Source organism: Arvicanthis niloticus, chromosome 4 (assembly GCF_011762505.2).
Source record: "Arvicanthis niloticus isolate mArvNil1 chromosome 4, mArvNil1.pat.X, whole genome shotgun sequence".
NCBI lineage: Eukaryota > Metazoa > Chordata > Mammalia > Rodentia > Muridae > Arvicanthis > Arvicanthis niloticus.
In genome coordinates this window covers 4,622,643-4,636,268 of record NC_047661.1, presented here as the reverse complement: position 1 = coordinate 4,636,268, position 13,626 = coordinate 4,622,643, and the positions used below count along the sequence as shown (strand labels likewise).

At 35.8% G+C, this 13,626-nt stretch overlaps 1 long non-coding RNA gene across 2 annotated transcripts in view; it reads left to right on the top strand.

Moving 5' to 3' along the window:
• The window catches only part of LOC117707673 (uncharacterized), a 452,126-nt gene that overhangs the window by 176,539 nt on the left and 261,961 nt on the right, over window positions 1-13,626 (top strand). The window contains exon 2 of one of the 2 annotated variants that reach the window (XR_013109711.1): window positions 10,241-10,324. The exons of the other annotated variant lie outside the window; for it this stretch is intronic. This is a non-coding gene — a long non-coding RNA (uncharacterized LOC117707673). The remainder of the gene's footprint in view (window positions 1-10,240; window positions 10,325-13,626) is intronic. 2 annotated transcript variants of the gene reach the window in all.

Below are 13,626 nucleotides of genomic sequence, written 5' to 3'. Positions count from 1 at the left end.
GCACCAATGAAATATAATCTGCACGCAGCTTAGAACAGACCACACCAGACCAAACGGTTCCAAGTGTGGTTTATTCAGGAGATAGGGCAGGGTCGGGGGAGAAGGAGAGGAAGAAGAGAAAGTAGAGAGCAAGGTCAGGTGATTCTGTCTGTTTTATACGGACAGTGACATGGCCTCTCTCAGGTAAAGGTGGAAGGTAGCTGTTGTGAGCCGAGCTGCTCTGTCAAAGTTGGAACCCTCACTGCCAAAAAGCTTTGGGGGCTAAAGTGTTAGAGCCTGCACTGCCCCAAGTTGCTCCGATCTGCGGGTCGGGGTTCAGCAAGAGAGAGAGTGAGGAAGGACATGAAGCATGGAGACCAGACAGAGTGTGATTCAATCCCATTTATTCTTCAGTCTCTCTTCTTAGTCCAAGTCCCAAGTCTTGAGTTCCTAGTTTCTAGTTCCTAGTCCCTAGTTTCAGATCCTAATTTCTAGTTCTAGTGTCTCTTTCCCAGTTCCAAGTTCTTTCTCCAAGTTCTAAGTGCCTAATAATAGTTGCCTGTCTTGAGTCTCAAGTGCCTACTCCAACTGCCTAATACTTAATAATAATTTCTTAATAATAATACTTAATAATATTAATAAAAGGCCTCTCGCCTTTTGTATGTCTCACTTCTAAGTCATGCCTTTAAGTCACACATCATTAAGTCTCACACACCCAAGGGAAAATCCTGGGTATCTAAAACAAGATGTTATCAGAGTGTGCTCAGCTGTTGTAGGCTGTTGTAATCAAGTCTTTTATCAGGGTATATGGCTCAAGATGGCTGCAAGGATAATAGCAGCTTTCTGTCAGCTCCCCACAGGTAGTCAGGTGGATTCTGCATTCTGGGCATGTATGGTGGTTGCTTTGGCAATGATGTGGGGGTCGCCTAGATGTGATGTCACTGAATTTGGGCCTGATACCAACAAGAACTCGATATGTGGATAGAGTATTAACAGATCTTCTTGGCTAATAGCCTATGATTATTTATTTTTGATTTGATTTTTGCAGAAACCAGTATTAAAGTGTGCTCATTCTGTCAAGATTGAATATGATTAATCATTATTTTATGCTATATATTTAACTATAAATTTAAACTTCAAAATTATTATCTCTAGGTATGTAATAAATTCTTTCAAAAACAATTGTTTTATCAGTTGAACAATGATAAATTTATACCTCTTCTGCTTGAAATTTTTACATTTTTTTCTTAGAAAAAATACAGTCATCTCAGTAAAGATGAGATTAGTCAGAACAGTTTGGAACAGAAAGCCTATGCCTTTAAGCCTGTTTGTTAAATGTTGCCTTTATGTAATATGTGGGTGGTAAAAGTTTCTTTTTGGCACTGTGCATTTCCTTACTCTTCTTACAGACATTTAGAGTAGCTTTCCTGTAGAACCCAGAAAACAGCTCTGTGTGTGTGTGTGTGTGTGTGTGTGTGTGTGTGTGTGTGTGTGTGCGTGTTATCAATCTGTGAATGCAGATGCTTGCCTACCATGATGCAAGAATAAAAGTCAAAGGACAACTTGAGAAGTCAGTGCTCCATTTTGAGGATGAACTCTAGCTGCCAGCCATGCACAGGGAGTGCAGTTACCCACCCCCGTTACCTCACTGGCCCAAATGTTTCTAGTTTTAACATAACGCATTAAAATTTACCTACTTGTTTTTTTTATTACATGGGTTCTTGTCATATTTAAGAAACTGTAGCCTAACTCAAAGGCATAAAACTTTCTTGAATGCCTCCTAAGTTTTACAGTTTTCCTCCTGTATACTTAATACTTGAAATTAAACAACTAATCTTAAATGTTTACTTTGTAGTAGAAATGAAAATCTTTGAAATGTCTTTCATTCTCTGTCATCAAAGGTCATGGATCCCTCACCACTATTTTGCTTTGTATGGAGGCACTGTAACCTTTTAAAATTATGGTAATGTAGTTTGGGATGGAGCTTCACATTTATTTGATGTGTTATTATACCATCCTTTCTCTTTCTCTACAATCTGAGATGGTTACCACTAACTGACATAAAACATGAATTTGTAATTGGGTGTTATGGTTGTCTCTGTATGGTTTTCTTTGTCTTTAATCCTCATACACTTTTATGTATGGTAAGTGTCAGGAGACATTGCCCAGGTGTCTGGTGGTTACAACAAGCATGCTTCTTGATGACTGACACATCTAACACCACCATGGTATATATTAGAGTAACTTGCCACTGTGATTCCAAAAATTAGAAAGGTTACCAAATTAGAAAACTCATCACTTATTCATGCTTATAATATATTTATTAATATGCCATTTTTACCTGCTTTTGCTAGTAATTGATTATGTGAAAGTGTTTCAAAGAATTTCTGTCTAGTGCTCAAAATGGTCACACTGAATTATTTTTGCATTCTTTCCATAATTTATTTTATCAGAATACTTTGATAACACATTTGAACAGATATTTAGTACATGGATTGAAACATAGCAGAAGAAATAGGTGTGCACTTCCTACTCTGGTGCTCAGGTGGAGTCTGCCTGACTGGTTGTCCTTTGGCATGTAGATTTCTTGCCTACAAAATGTGGCCCCTCTTTTTATCACACTGATGACATTACACAAAGAATATACAAACTTGGGTGGGAGCCTCTAGCTATCCACAGAGCTTGTTGCATCAAGTGTCTGTTAGAGTTAGGCACATTTCCCACTGAAGCCAGACAAGGCAGCTATACTGGGGAATGGATTCCACAATGAGGCAACAGCTTTAGAGATAGCACACCTCCCCCATTCAGAGGAAAAAAGAAGGGGAGATGAGAGGAAGGACTTCATGATATGTGACATAGGGATCTGGAGGGAGAGCAGCATTTGGGATGTAAATAAATTAATTAAAAATATTTCCAGTTACATTTTCACCAAATAGCTTCCTTCTTCTAAAAAAGCATATCATATTATTCCATTTTACATCTGTACTAACTGGAATTCAGATAAAACAGAACATATTTATGTAGATACTTTCACAATGGGGTTAATTATGCTTACAAGTCTATACTCTAGATGTCTAGAAAATGCCACATTTACGGTACAAAATAATGATATCAGATGGATTTTGTTTAAATCATAAGCTATCTCATTCATTACAAGAAATGGTGTAATCTTAGTTTTTTTATGCTTACATATATATGTCTTAAATTTTTTTTAGTCTTTTGTTAAGCAATTAAGGTTGTTTTGAGCAATAGCAATTCAGAGTCAGTTTCCTACAGTGAACATTCTTTAGGATAACAAAAATCCATATCACGGCTATATTTAATAAACCAGATAGGTCATTCCTAGTCAATATTAAAATGTATAATTTTAGAAATTGTTTTCACAAGCTCAGGATGCTAGCTAGTTCTGAGTGTCAATCCTTCTCGTTACTTTCTGCTCTTAAGTCTGGATTCCCCAACAATAAGGACTTCCTTTGGTGAGGGAGAGAAATAAAGATGTGTGCAGTGTCAAATCACAGGGGTTTCTCATCACTTCACAATAACAATTTTTGCTCTTTTTTTCTAAAGTCAGAAATTTTAAATGAGGTACACCCAATTTGGTTGCCTCATAATTTGTAATGGAAAACAGGATTATCTCCATATATTTTTATTCAGGGTGGTAGCAGACATATGAATTTCAGTCTAGAAACTTGCTGCATGTTCTGCTATATTTTCCCAGAATGCATAAAAGCATGTCTTTAAAAAAATGCATGCACACACGATGATAATTGCAATGTACATAAAACCTGACAAAGCTCCAATTTCCAATATTCTAATGAATATCAAAAGAGTCCAGTATTTCCGACTTTGACAAATTGCAGATGAGGTTTTACTCATTAAGAGGGGCTGCTAATGTTTATTTAAATGAAATTTACTGTTGCATTATTGATTAGCTACTGCAAAATTATCTTACAAGGAGCACGTGTGTTGAGAAGATTTCGGGTTGAGAGCGGATTTATCTAGGGAAGGCCTGTAGGCTTGATTTAGGCCCCAGGACACAAGAGTTTTAATTTATCTGGAAAGAAAGGCCTGGCGGAAGGTTTGCTTTGTTTGCGTTTAGACAGCAGATGAAAGGCGTTTTGATGTTGAGCTGGGAAAAAATGGCTGCCACTCTCTTATTCACGCAGAGAATTCAGCAAAGGGAAAAAAAAGTCTATTACTCAGGCAAGATAAAACAAGCCTTTTCTTACCCTCAAATCATTTTTTTTTTGAATCAAATATGTGGCTCTTGTTATCTTGCAATGGAGAAATAAAAAATTTAAAATGTTGCCTGTTATCTAAAATCTTCAAAAAATTTTCATGCTGTATTTTTGCTAACGTTTCAGTTTGTGCTGCCATTCTGTACCTTTTGGTGTGGTTATCCTTTCAGAGGTGTCTTAAAATGGGAATGTAACTTGATAAAAGGAACAATGAAAGACTTAAACATTTGAGTGAAAAGTGCACAAACAAACCTCTCAGATGCTGTGCTTGAAAAGTAACAAAAGCAGTATTTAGACAGAAAGTCTTCTAGCTACACTACATTGTTGGTTCTGTGCACCAGAAACATCCATTCCAGGGAGGAAGGCTCCTTCCAGCTGACTTATTCCAGTCTATTCATTATGAGCACATTAGCAGGTAAGACAATGTCAAAGGATGGCACCAAAAACTACATGCTCCCATGTAAAGTATGGAAAAATGGCTACTGAATCAAAAAGCTTATTAAAATGAAGAAAGTGATAAAATTCATGTAATTTGTAGAGGAAAAAATACCTCTTACTTATGTATGTAAAAAAGTCAGGGATATATTATAACTTCTTGTCCAGACAACTATTGGTTTAATTCCAGAAAATATAGGAAATTCTTATATGTAACATCATCTGTCTCAATGGTAGAGAATAAACTTATTAATGTAATTTAAGAATATATGTTGGAAAAAAATCTTGTCAAGCAGAAAGACATGTGGCAAGAAATGACACTTGAAAATACAAAGCTCCTATATGCTGCAGGTAACTATATCGTATGCCTAGGAATCTTTCAATAATTATTTGACGATATACCATCCAGACAAGAGAATTTAGAAAATGTCTCAACTGATCAGTAGAACATCTGAATTGCACTTCAACATGCAATACTAGAATCTTAAATCCAGACTCTGAAACATTATCATTCAGAAGGCATTGGAAACTGGTTTTCTATTCTGTGAAAATGAATTTCATAGGCAGCGTTCTGCATTGAAAAAGAAGCTGGAAAAAAAGCAACTCATTTTCTCTGTGTGATTTGGGGCCACAAATGGGAATGACAGCAACAAGAATTCTGTTGTCCTCTGGGGCCTACAGCACTGGAGGCATGGCGATAATGACTGAGCATTGGGTCTGACAGTTTGAAGGTTAATTATATATCCACATATTGGGTGTGGCAGAATGGGATACTGCTATACATTTATTTACACAAATCTGATGTATTCACTTAAAAAAATGTCTCTTAGTAACGCGACACTGATTACATAACTTGTTTTTATTTGCCTGTACAGTCATTAGTTTTAACTTCTCTTTTAGTTAGTAATCTCATAGACTCATTCTCTCTCACACTGTTTGAGTAATCATTCTCTCTCTCATTGTTTGAGGGAGAGACAGAGAAAGAGAGAGGGAAGAAAGAGGAGAGAGAGAGAGAGAGAGAGAGAGAGAGAGAGAGAGAGAGAGAGAGAGAAATGTATGTGAAGAATATGCTTCTCCATGGGTATGTGCACAAATGGAGACCAGAGGTCAATGTTAGATGCTTTCTTTTATTCCTTACTTTATATTTTGAGGATGGGTATCCCACTGTGCCTGATGCTCACTCTTTTATCTAGAACAACTTGCCAGATACCTGAAGGATCTATTTGTGTCACACCCCAGTGCTCAGAGTAGAGGCCTGTGTGTCTGGCTTTTCCTTGGGTGCTGGGGTTCTGATCTTAGGTCCTCATGTTCAGCACTTTCCTCAGGGAGCTATCTCAGAGCCCTCATCTGTTTATTCTTAATGAAGATTTTATAGCTTTTCCTTTTACTTTTAGATCTTGATAAGTAGCATGTGCTTTAGAGGAGGATTCAAATGAGCTAAAAGTAATTAAAAAAAAAAAACAAAGCAAGCTAGATATTATGTGCTCCATGTTCAGACATTCTAGTATGTTGCTCTAATTGGGAACGTAGTGTGGACTTGGCATGGAAAGTCGAATCGCTAGAAACAAGTCATCAAGCAAGATCATATCAAGCAAGATAATAAAAGGAGAGATTTAGTTTAGATATTATTGAAGTATTATACATTAATTTGTTTTATTCATAAAAGACAAGAATTGTGTCCATGATTGTGCCATCTGAATGGACAGTTTAACTGAATGGCAGTTTAAGTTCTCTGAACCTTTAAATGCCAAGGAGCTTTAAATAAAGAATTAAGAAACGAAGCTCCAAAATGAAGGGAGGGAGAAAATCTGCTTACTCTGAGAAACATTAGTGAATGTAATCATGGCTTTAAAAAAGTAAAAGGAGCTTCAATAAAGACCCCAAATGGCTCTATTGAATAAGGTGTTTGTTCAATGATTCCTCAGATCAATGATTGCCTACTTCATTCATTTAGCATTTACTCACCAATGAGTGCTTGCACAGTGTCAAGACTCTTCTTCATCACTTTTCTATATCCAGACTTCTATGCCAGGTTTGGAGGCATAAACAGGGAATGGGTAATTTCCGTGCCCTAGATTGTGAATGGATTTTTAAAAATAAAGTCCTTATGAAACTTATATTATTTCCCATTTATTTTGACAAAATGTACACTGTTGGGGAATGGTTTTACACACTGTGTAATCAGATGCAGATTTCTGGCCCCTAGGCATTCAGTTTCAGTCTGGACAATGTCATGGTGAAGCATCTCTGCTCAATGTTTTGTAAAAATTGTTTTCCATCATCTCTGATTGGTTAATAAAAGAATTGAGCAGCCAATTAGCTGGGCAGAAGAGAAGAGGGCAAGACTTTGGATCTGAGTCAGGGATCACAGAGAGAGATTAGAGAGGACCATAGGAGAGGAAGGTGTGGACAGCCCATGAGGAGTCACCATGAGCAGATTACCAATGGAGTCTCCACGAGGACACACATGGACCAGATCTGTTTGACAAGTAACAGGGCAATGGTCTGAGGAACTAGGCAGCCTTAGCGGGTTAGAATAGCTCAAAACCTTCCCAGATTAGGCTTGTAGCTCATTAATAAAAATAACAGGTCTCTGTGTCTTTTTTTTTTCCAGAGCCAAAACAGGTATTGAAATGCCTATCAGTTATTTGAGAAAACACAGAAATCCCCCCTCCAAGCATTACTTTTACACCACAGTATCATTACTGTGAGCTTTGTCACCCTAGACGTTGTATCTCTGCTTTGACTGATAATTTTATATTCTTTGAAATTGGGGAACAAATTTTTGCACTACGATTCTACAATATAACCAGAAACACTTGGATGATTAAATAAATTCTTATTTAAATGTTATTTTTGCAGGAGTAGTGGCACATAACTTTAATCCCAGCACTTGGGAGGCAGAACATGAGTTTGTAAGTTTGAGTCAAGTCTGGTGTACATAGTGAGGTCCCAGACAGCCAGAGCTACATAGTGAGACCCTGTCTCAAAAAAAATCATAAAAATAGTCATAGATAGGTTTTCTAAATCACTATGACCAAACAAGTTGTAGAGGAATGTGTTAATTTCAGCTTACAGTTCCATATCACAGTCTATCATCAAAGGAACTCAAGTAGGAACTTGGATTCAGAAGCTGAAGTAGAGACCATATAGAAATGCTGCTTAGTGGCTTTTCAGCCATCTTTCTTATATAAAGGTGGTATCATCCAGAATGGGCTGGACACATCAATCACTAATTAAGAAAATGTTCCAAGATATGACTCTGTAATCTTACAGAGTCATTTTCTCAACTGAGTCCCTCGTCCCAAATCCCTGCCTTTGTTAGTTGACTAAAACTACTCAGTACAACTATGTATTAACCTTTGCACCTTTTAAAATGAAAGTTCTTTGGCACAAAATTCTGCACTGAGAAAACTGTTTTATTGTGCAAAAGATTGAACACTATTCAATAACAGTAACCTTTTGTGAACCAAATTGAATTAAAAAATTTTAATTTGCTCTTTATCAACTTCCTTTATGTATATAAATATAATGTATTTTAATCATTTCACCCCCATTTTTCTCTTATCTACCTTCTGCTCACACTGAGTCTGTTTTTTTTTCCCCAAAACTTCCCCCTCCTCCTTTCATGTATTCTTTTTATAACCCACTGATTTGATTAGGGTTTCTTATATGGCAACGGTTGGGGCTACACCACTGGTGATGTGAATCTCTTCTCCATCAGCCATTATCTACTTATATCTCTTTTGGGAAAGGTGGTGTCTCTTATATTGTGACATAAAATTCTGTGGTCTCAACACCAGGGATGTGGAGTGGGAAGATTGAGTGTTCCAGACCCACCTGAGCTATACTGTGAAGTGACTAGCGTTAAAACAAAGGACTAGGTTTGTATTTCAGAGATAAAGCTATACCTGTCATTTCTAGCGTCTAGGTTTTATTGCTAGCACTGACTAACAAAAGAAAGTAAAAGCTTAGTGGAAATGTTTACACACTGTGAAATGGCTAAGCCAACACTTCAAGCCTTTTAGATTAACTGAGTGAGATCATGAGGTACTTGTCTTTTGGTGTTTAGCTTATTGTTCTTGTGTAATAACCTCCAGGTTCGTTCTGGAATTAAAAAGTACAAAAATTTTTTAAAATTGTGGATGAATATTGTTTCACTGAACATATATGTGTTTCACTTACCTATTACTTCACTGACTGATGTTGGCTGTTTTTACATTCTTCTATTGTGGATAATGATGAGTAAAGGTGGACGGGTAGGTGACTCATCAACATCCTTGAAGGTCCACATTCAGAAGTGAGACTCTGTCTTTCATTCTTTGAGATTCTTCTGTACATCTTTTTATAATGATGCTACTATCCTATGTTTCCTTTTTCTTGTGGATATTTTTATATTTTACAATGTGTTCATCTAGTCTTTACATGTCTGTACTGTTGCTTGAGGTCTGTTTCTGAGGTAATGAGAAAATGTATACAACATAAAATTAACTATGACATATACTGTAAAACTGTGTGAAAATAATTTTTATTCACAAAATATAATTGTCTTGGAGTCTTACTGCTGAATAATCTCACACTTTCTAGTTTCTTCCGAACTCTGGTTTGCTGGTTCAATTCAACTGTTTTGGCACAAAATCCTATTCAAGCTGATTGATTCAATCTGGCATCTCTCAGCCTCTCATGGAATTGATCTGCTTGACCTCAAGCAAACTCTGGCACTTTGTCCTAATCTTCTAATTCCTTGTTTTTCTATGACTTCAACTGCTTCTGCTGAACTGAACTCAGCTGTATGAACTAAACTTAACTGAACTCCACTGCGTTGCTGGAACTCAACTGAGCTTCATTCACTGAACTGACTCCCAATAGGCTCACTCTCTCCCCCTGCACTGCTTTTAAATAGCTTCTCTTTCCTGTGCTATTCTCATGACAGTTGGTTATATCCTGTCTCTGATTCATTCTGTCAAATCTGTCTCTAATTCATCACTTTGTCTGGTTCATCAATTAGACTCAAACATGGCTGCTTCTTTCTACAAACTAATTTTACCTTGAATGTGTGTACTAAGGGCATGTCTGCATTCCAGACCGAGCTATTAAAGGTGTGTGATGTATCTGCATTCCAGCTGGATCACATAGGCCTAGGTCTTTGGATGTGATCCCCTGCCAGAACAGCCATGTTGTTGGATTAAAATTCCTCTATAGGTGTGTTCTAGGTTTTTTATTTGTTTCTTTACATTTTCCCCTTGGCATATTAAAGGCTTGTTGTATTTTTTGTTTGTTTTCTATTTTTATTTGCTTATTTTTTGTCTTTGTTTTGTGTTTTATGCTATCTATCACCTTTATGTGCATTTCCTTTGTTAGATCTTACAATTTGAAAATTTGCTAAAGTGACTTTGGCTTCCTATTTCATAACAGCATTCTTCCAGATATTTTGGTTTTGAAAATTGTAAATCTATAATGAGTATAAAATTAACCTGAGAATTATGTGAAATATAAAATCTAAAGGTATATTATGCAGGGCACTATCTATCACAAAATTTTCAGTAGCCTGTCTTTTCTCTTTTTTCTTTTATTTACTTTTTGTACAGAATGCATTGGAGTTCAGGATGGCCTAATTTGTTTTTCAAATCTGTCCATGGGTGGCAGTGATGTTAAGACAGTTGTCTATCACAGTAAGTCATTTTTTATTGTGTTTTTCTGAATCCAAGTAATAGAATAAATTTTTTAAATATAAAATTGACTTATTTAATTGCTGAATATTTCTGAGAGTTAAGGTCTTGCTAAATAAGCCAGACTAAAAACAAACTCTACACAACTTATTATCTCTTAGTAAATTGTTGGTGGTGTAGCTAGAACTGTTTTTAGTTCTAAAGTGAATGGAGCACTGACCTCTATTTCAAGGGTGAGTGTCTTCCTCTTTTGCCTGCTTTCATTTGTATTCTGCTGTTTGCTTTGTCATGTACTTCCTCTCAATTCTTTTCTAACTGACAAACTTATTTCCTTTTCATCTATCATTTTTGTCTCTGGCACAGTATGTGTACTCATTTTTTTTTTAAAATTTACTGTTATTATTTCCCCCTCTTTTTTTCTGATTAATACTGTTACAATACTATTTCTGTAGCAGTTGTCTATTAATTTCTCATGGAAATTGAAATTTTTCATTTCTTTTTTGAAGATTCTTCAGTATGTAGATATACAATTTAATTACCTCTTGTGGAAATAAAAATTAGACTTCATTTTGGGGCCACAATAATCTCTGATAACAGTTTCTGCTTTCAGCTCTACTTCATTGTTGCTAATATAGCTTTACTGGTTTTGTTTGAAAAGTAATTGTTTTACCAATGTGTTTATTTAGTAGTCCGGTGTTTTAAATGTCAAGAATTCATGCATCCAAATGTCCAACCACTTGGCCTTAGTTTCTGTTTCTTTTGCCTAAGGTGTTTGATATATTTCCTTAGGCTATTTTTAACTTCTTTTATTTCTTTTACATTTATTTCCTTTTTATCATCTGAAATCCTTCCACTGTTCATTTAAATTATATAATTAAATATATTTTAGAGATAGTTCACAGGATTTTTTTATGTATTAATTTTGAAACATGTTATAAGGTTAGTTGAAGATTCTTGTTCCTATCATTATCTAATTTAAGAACTAACATCCCATATTTTATCATTTTATAATCATTTGAACATTTGTATAGTTAATTTCATTTACATATATTCACATATCATTTTTATTTGTCATCTATCTTTTATTTCACAGAAACTCCCATCTACTCAAATTCTGTAATCTTCTATGATTTCTATTGGTAAAGGTTAGTTCATTGAAAATTGCCTAGGTATGTTTTTTATTTTTATTTAAAAATGTCTGTTTGACTTCTTCCTCATTTTAAACTATATTCTGCTGTTTACAGAATTCTAGTCTGTAGTCTTTTTGTTACACTATTCTGTATTTACTTATCTGTTTTCATATTTGAAATTATAAAATATAACAGCTGTAAAAACAAATGTAAGTACTCACGGATCTGGGGTCTGGTTTGTATACTAGGTTCTTTGATCTGATGTGTGAAGGTACTGAATAGTATGAACCTGCCCTGGTAGAACTTCTCTGCATTACCTCATTCTTGTTGATAAAATACACACCTTGAGATTTGATTTGTCTCTTTTCAGGCTGAAGGCAGGGTCTCTCTGCTGCTTAAAGGCTGTCATCTCTCACTTCCAAACTAGCCACATATGCAGCTTTCAGGCTTTTAAAGCCTGGTTTCCTGGGTCTCTGACTCTTCTACTCAGATGTAAAGTGTGTAATGATTTGATCTAGCTTACCTGAATACGTGTCTTATTTAAGGACAGCTGCTTATGCCTTAATTACATCTGCAGAAACTCTTTTCAACAGAGTTGATTACCTGGGACTAGAGATATGTCTACTAACAAAGAGGCTTTAAGAAAACTGTTTTCCCATCGTCCTGTAGAAGCCTGAATTTCTTCCTTATTGTGAAGGAGGCAACTTTTGAGACCAATTCTTTTTTTGGAGGCGATTTATCTTTTTTCTCTGACTGTTGTAAAAAAATTATTTTTGCTTTGACAGTTCCTGAGGTTCTTTTCATATGTGCTATTTGGGGTTTGTTGAGCTTCCTGAGTCTAGAGGTCAGACACTTTCCAGCTTTGAAAAACGTTTTGCTATTATGTTTTCAAATATCTCTTCCTTCTTATTCCTTTATTCATCTCTTTGTAGGTCTTATGAGACATGCATTTAAAACCCTCTACCCACACAGGCTCATAACCTCCCTTTATAATCTTTATCTCCTCGTTTCTTTGGATAAAGTTTATATACTATTTTCTGTTCTCTAGTTTAATCCATAATTCCCTCCCTGCCTGTGTTGAATTTGTTGTTTATTGACTTTCTAATTTCAATGTAAACTTTCCTATGTTTTGTCATTTGAGTACCTGATAGGATCAAAATCTCAAGTACATACAATTATGTTTAATTATTTTTTCTGCTACTCTGATCTTTGATAAATCATGTCTGAAAATTTATATCACTGCATTTTATTTTTAAAAGAATACACACATTGCTTGAGTCTTAATGAGAATCCCCAGAGACTGGCTTAGTTTTCTCAGAGAAAGTTTAATTTTTCCCTTTTGGATATTTGTGGGTGATATCAATTCAGGGTTACACTTAATTTAATTGGAGACCATTTATTTTAACTTTCTACTTGTGAGAATTAACCAGCTATGATCACGTTGGTTTGTTTGTAGATAAATTCTTCTTTTCTCCATCTATTTTTCCCCCGGCATAATATTTTTATTGATTATTTAGGAGTTAGTCACACTAATTTCTCAGTCCTCCCAAGTCTGTTTTTGTTTATTTGTTTGTTGTTGCTGGGTTTTTTGTATGTTTTGCTTTGTTTTTCATGGCATGGGTGAGGGTGAGATTGTCCTAGACGCCTATTCTTCTCTTTCTCAAATGTGAGCTTGCAGTGATCCATTGATAACACTGCAAAAGTAGCTTTCCTGCCCTTTATTGCCAGCAGAAACATGGGTCACAGACTTCCACATGGTTTGTGCTAGATAGAGTCTGAGATCATGGTGCAGCTGGGGTCCATTTTGATGTCCATGACCTCTGAAATCCATTTGAATGTCAGTGACCAGTGCCACAGCTTGGAACCATGTTCATGTTAGTGGGCTATGCTACCATCAAGGTTAACCTTGGAAAAATGGTTCTTTTACTATTATTCATGGATTGTTACAAATTGAAGATTTGTGGTTTCCTGATGGGTGGGTATAGAGAATGCATGTAGATGACCTCTACGCTGAAGCTGTGATAGCTGAGACCAGATTCATGGAGCAACTCCCAGTTCTTCTGTGAGAGTCTGTTCTCGGGTAGATCTTGCTATTTATCTTCTATCTATGAATACTCTATATGAATTCTTAAGTTCAACATTCAAGTACATCCGCTTCTTTTGTCAAACTGACTA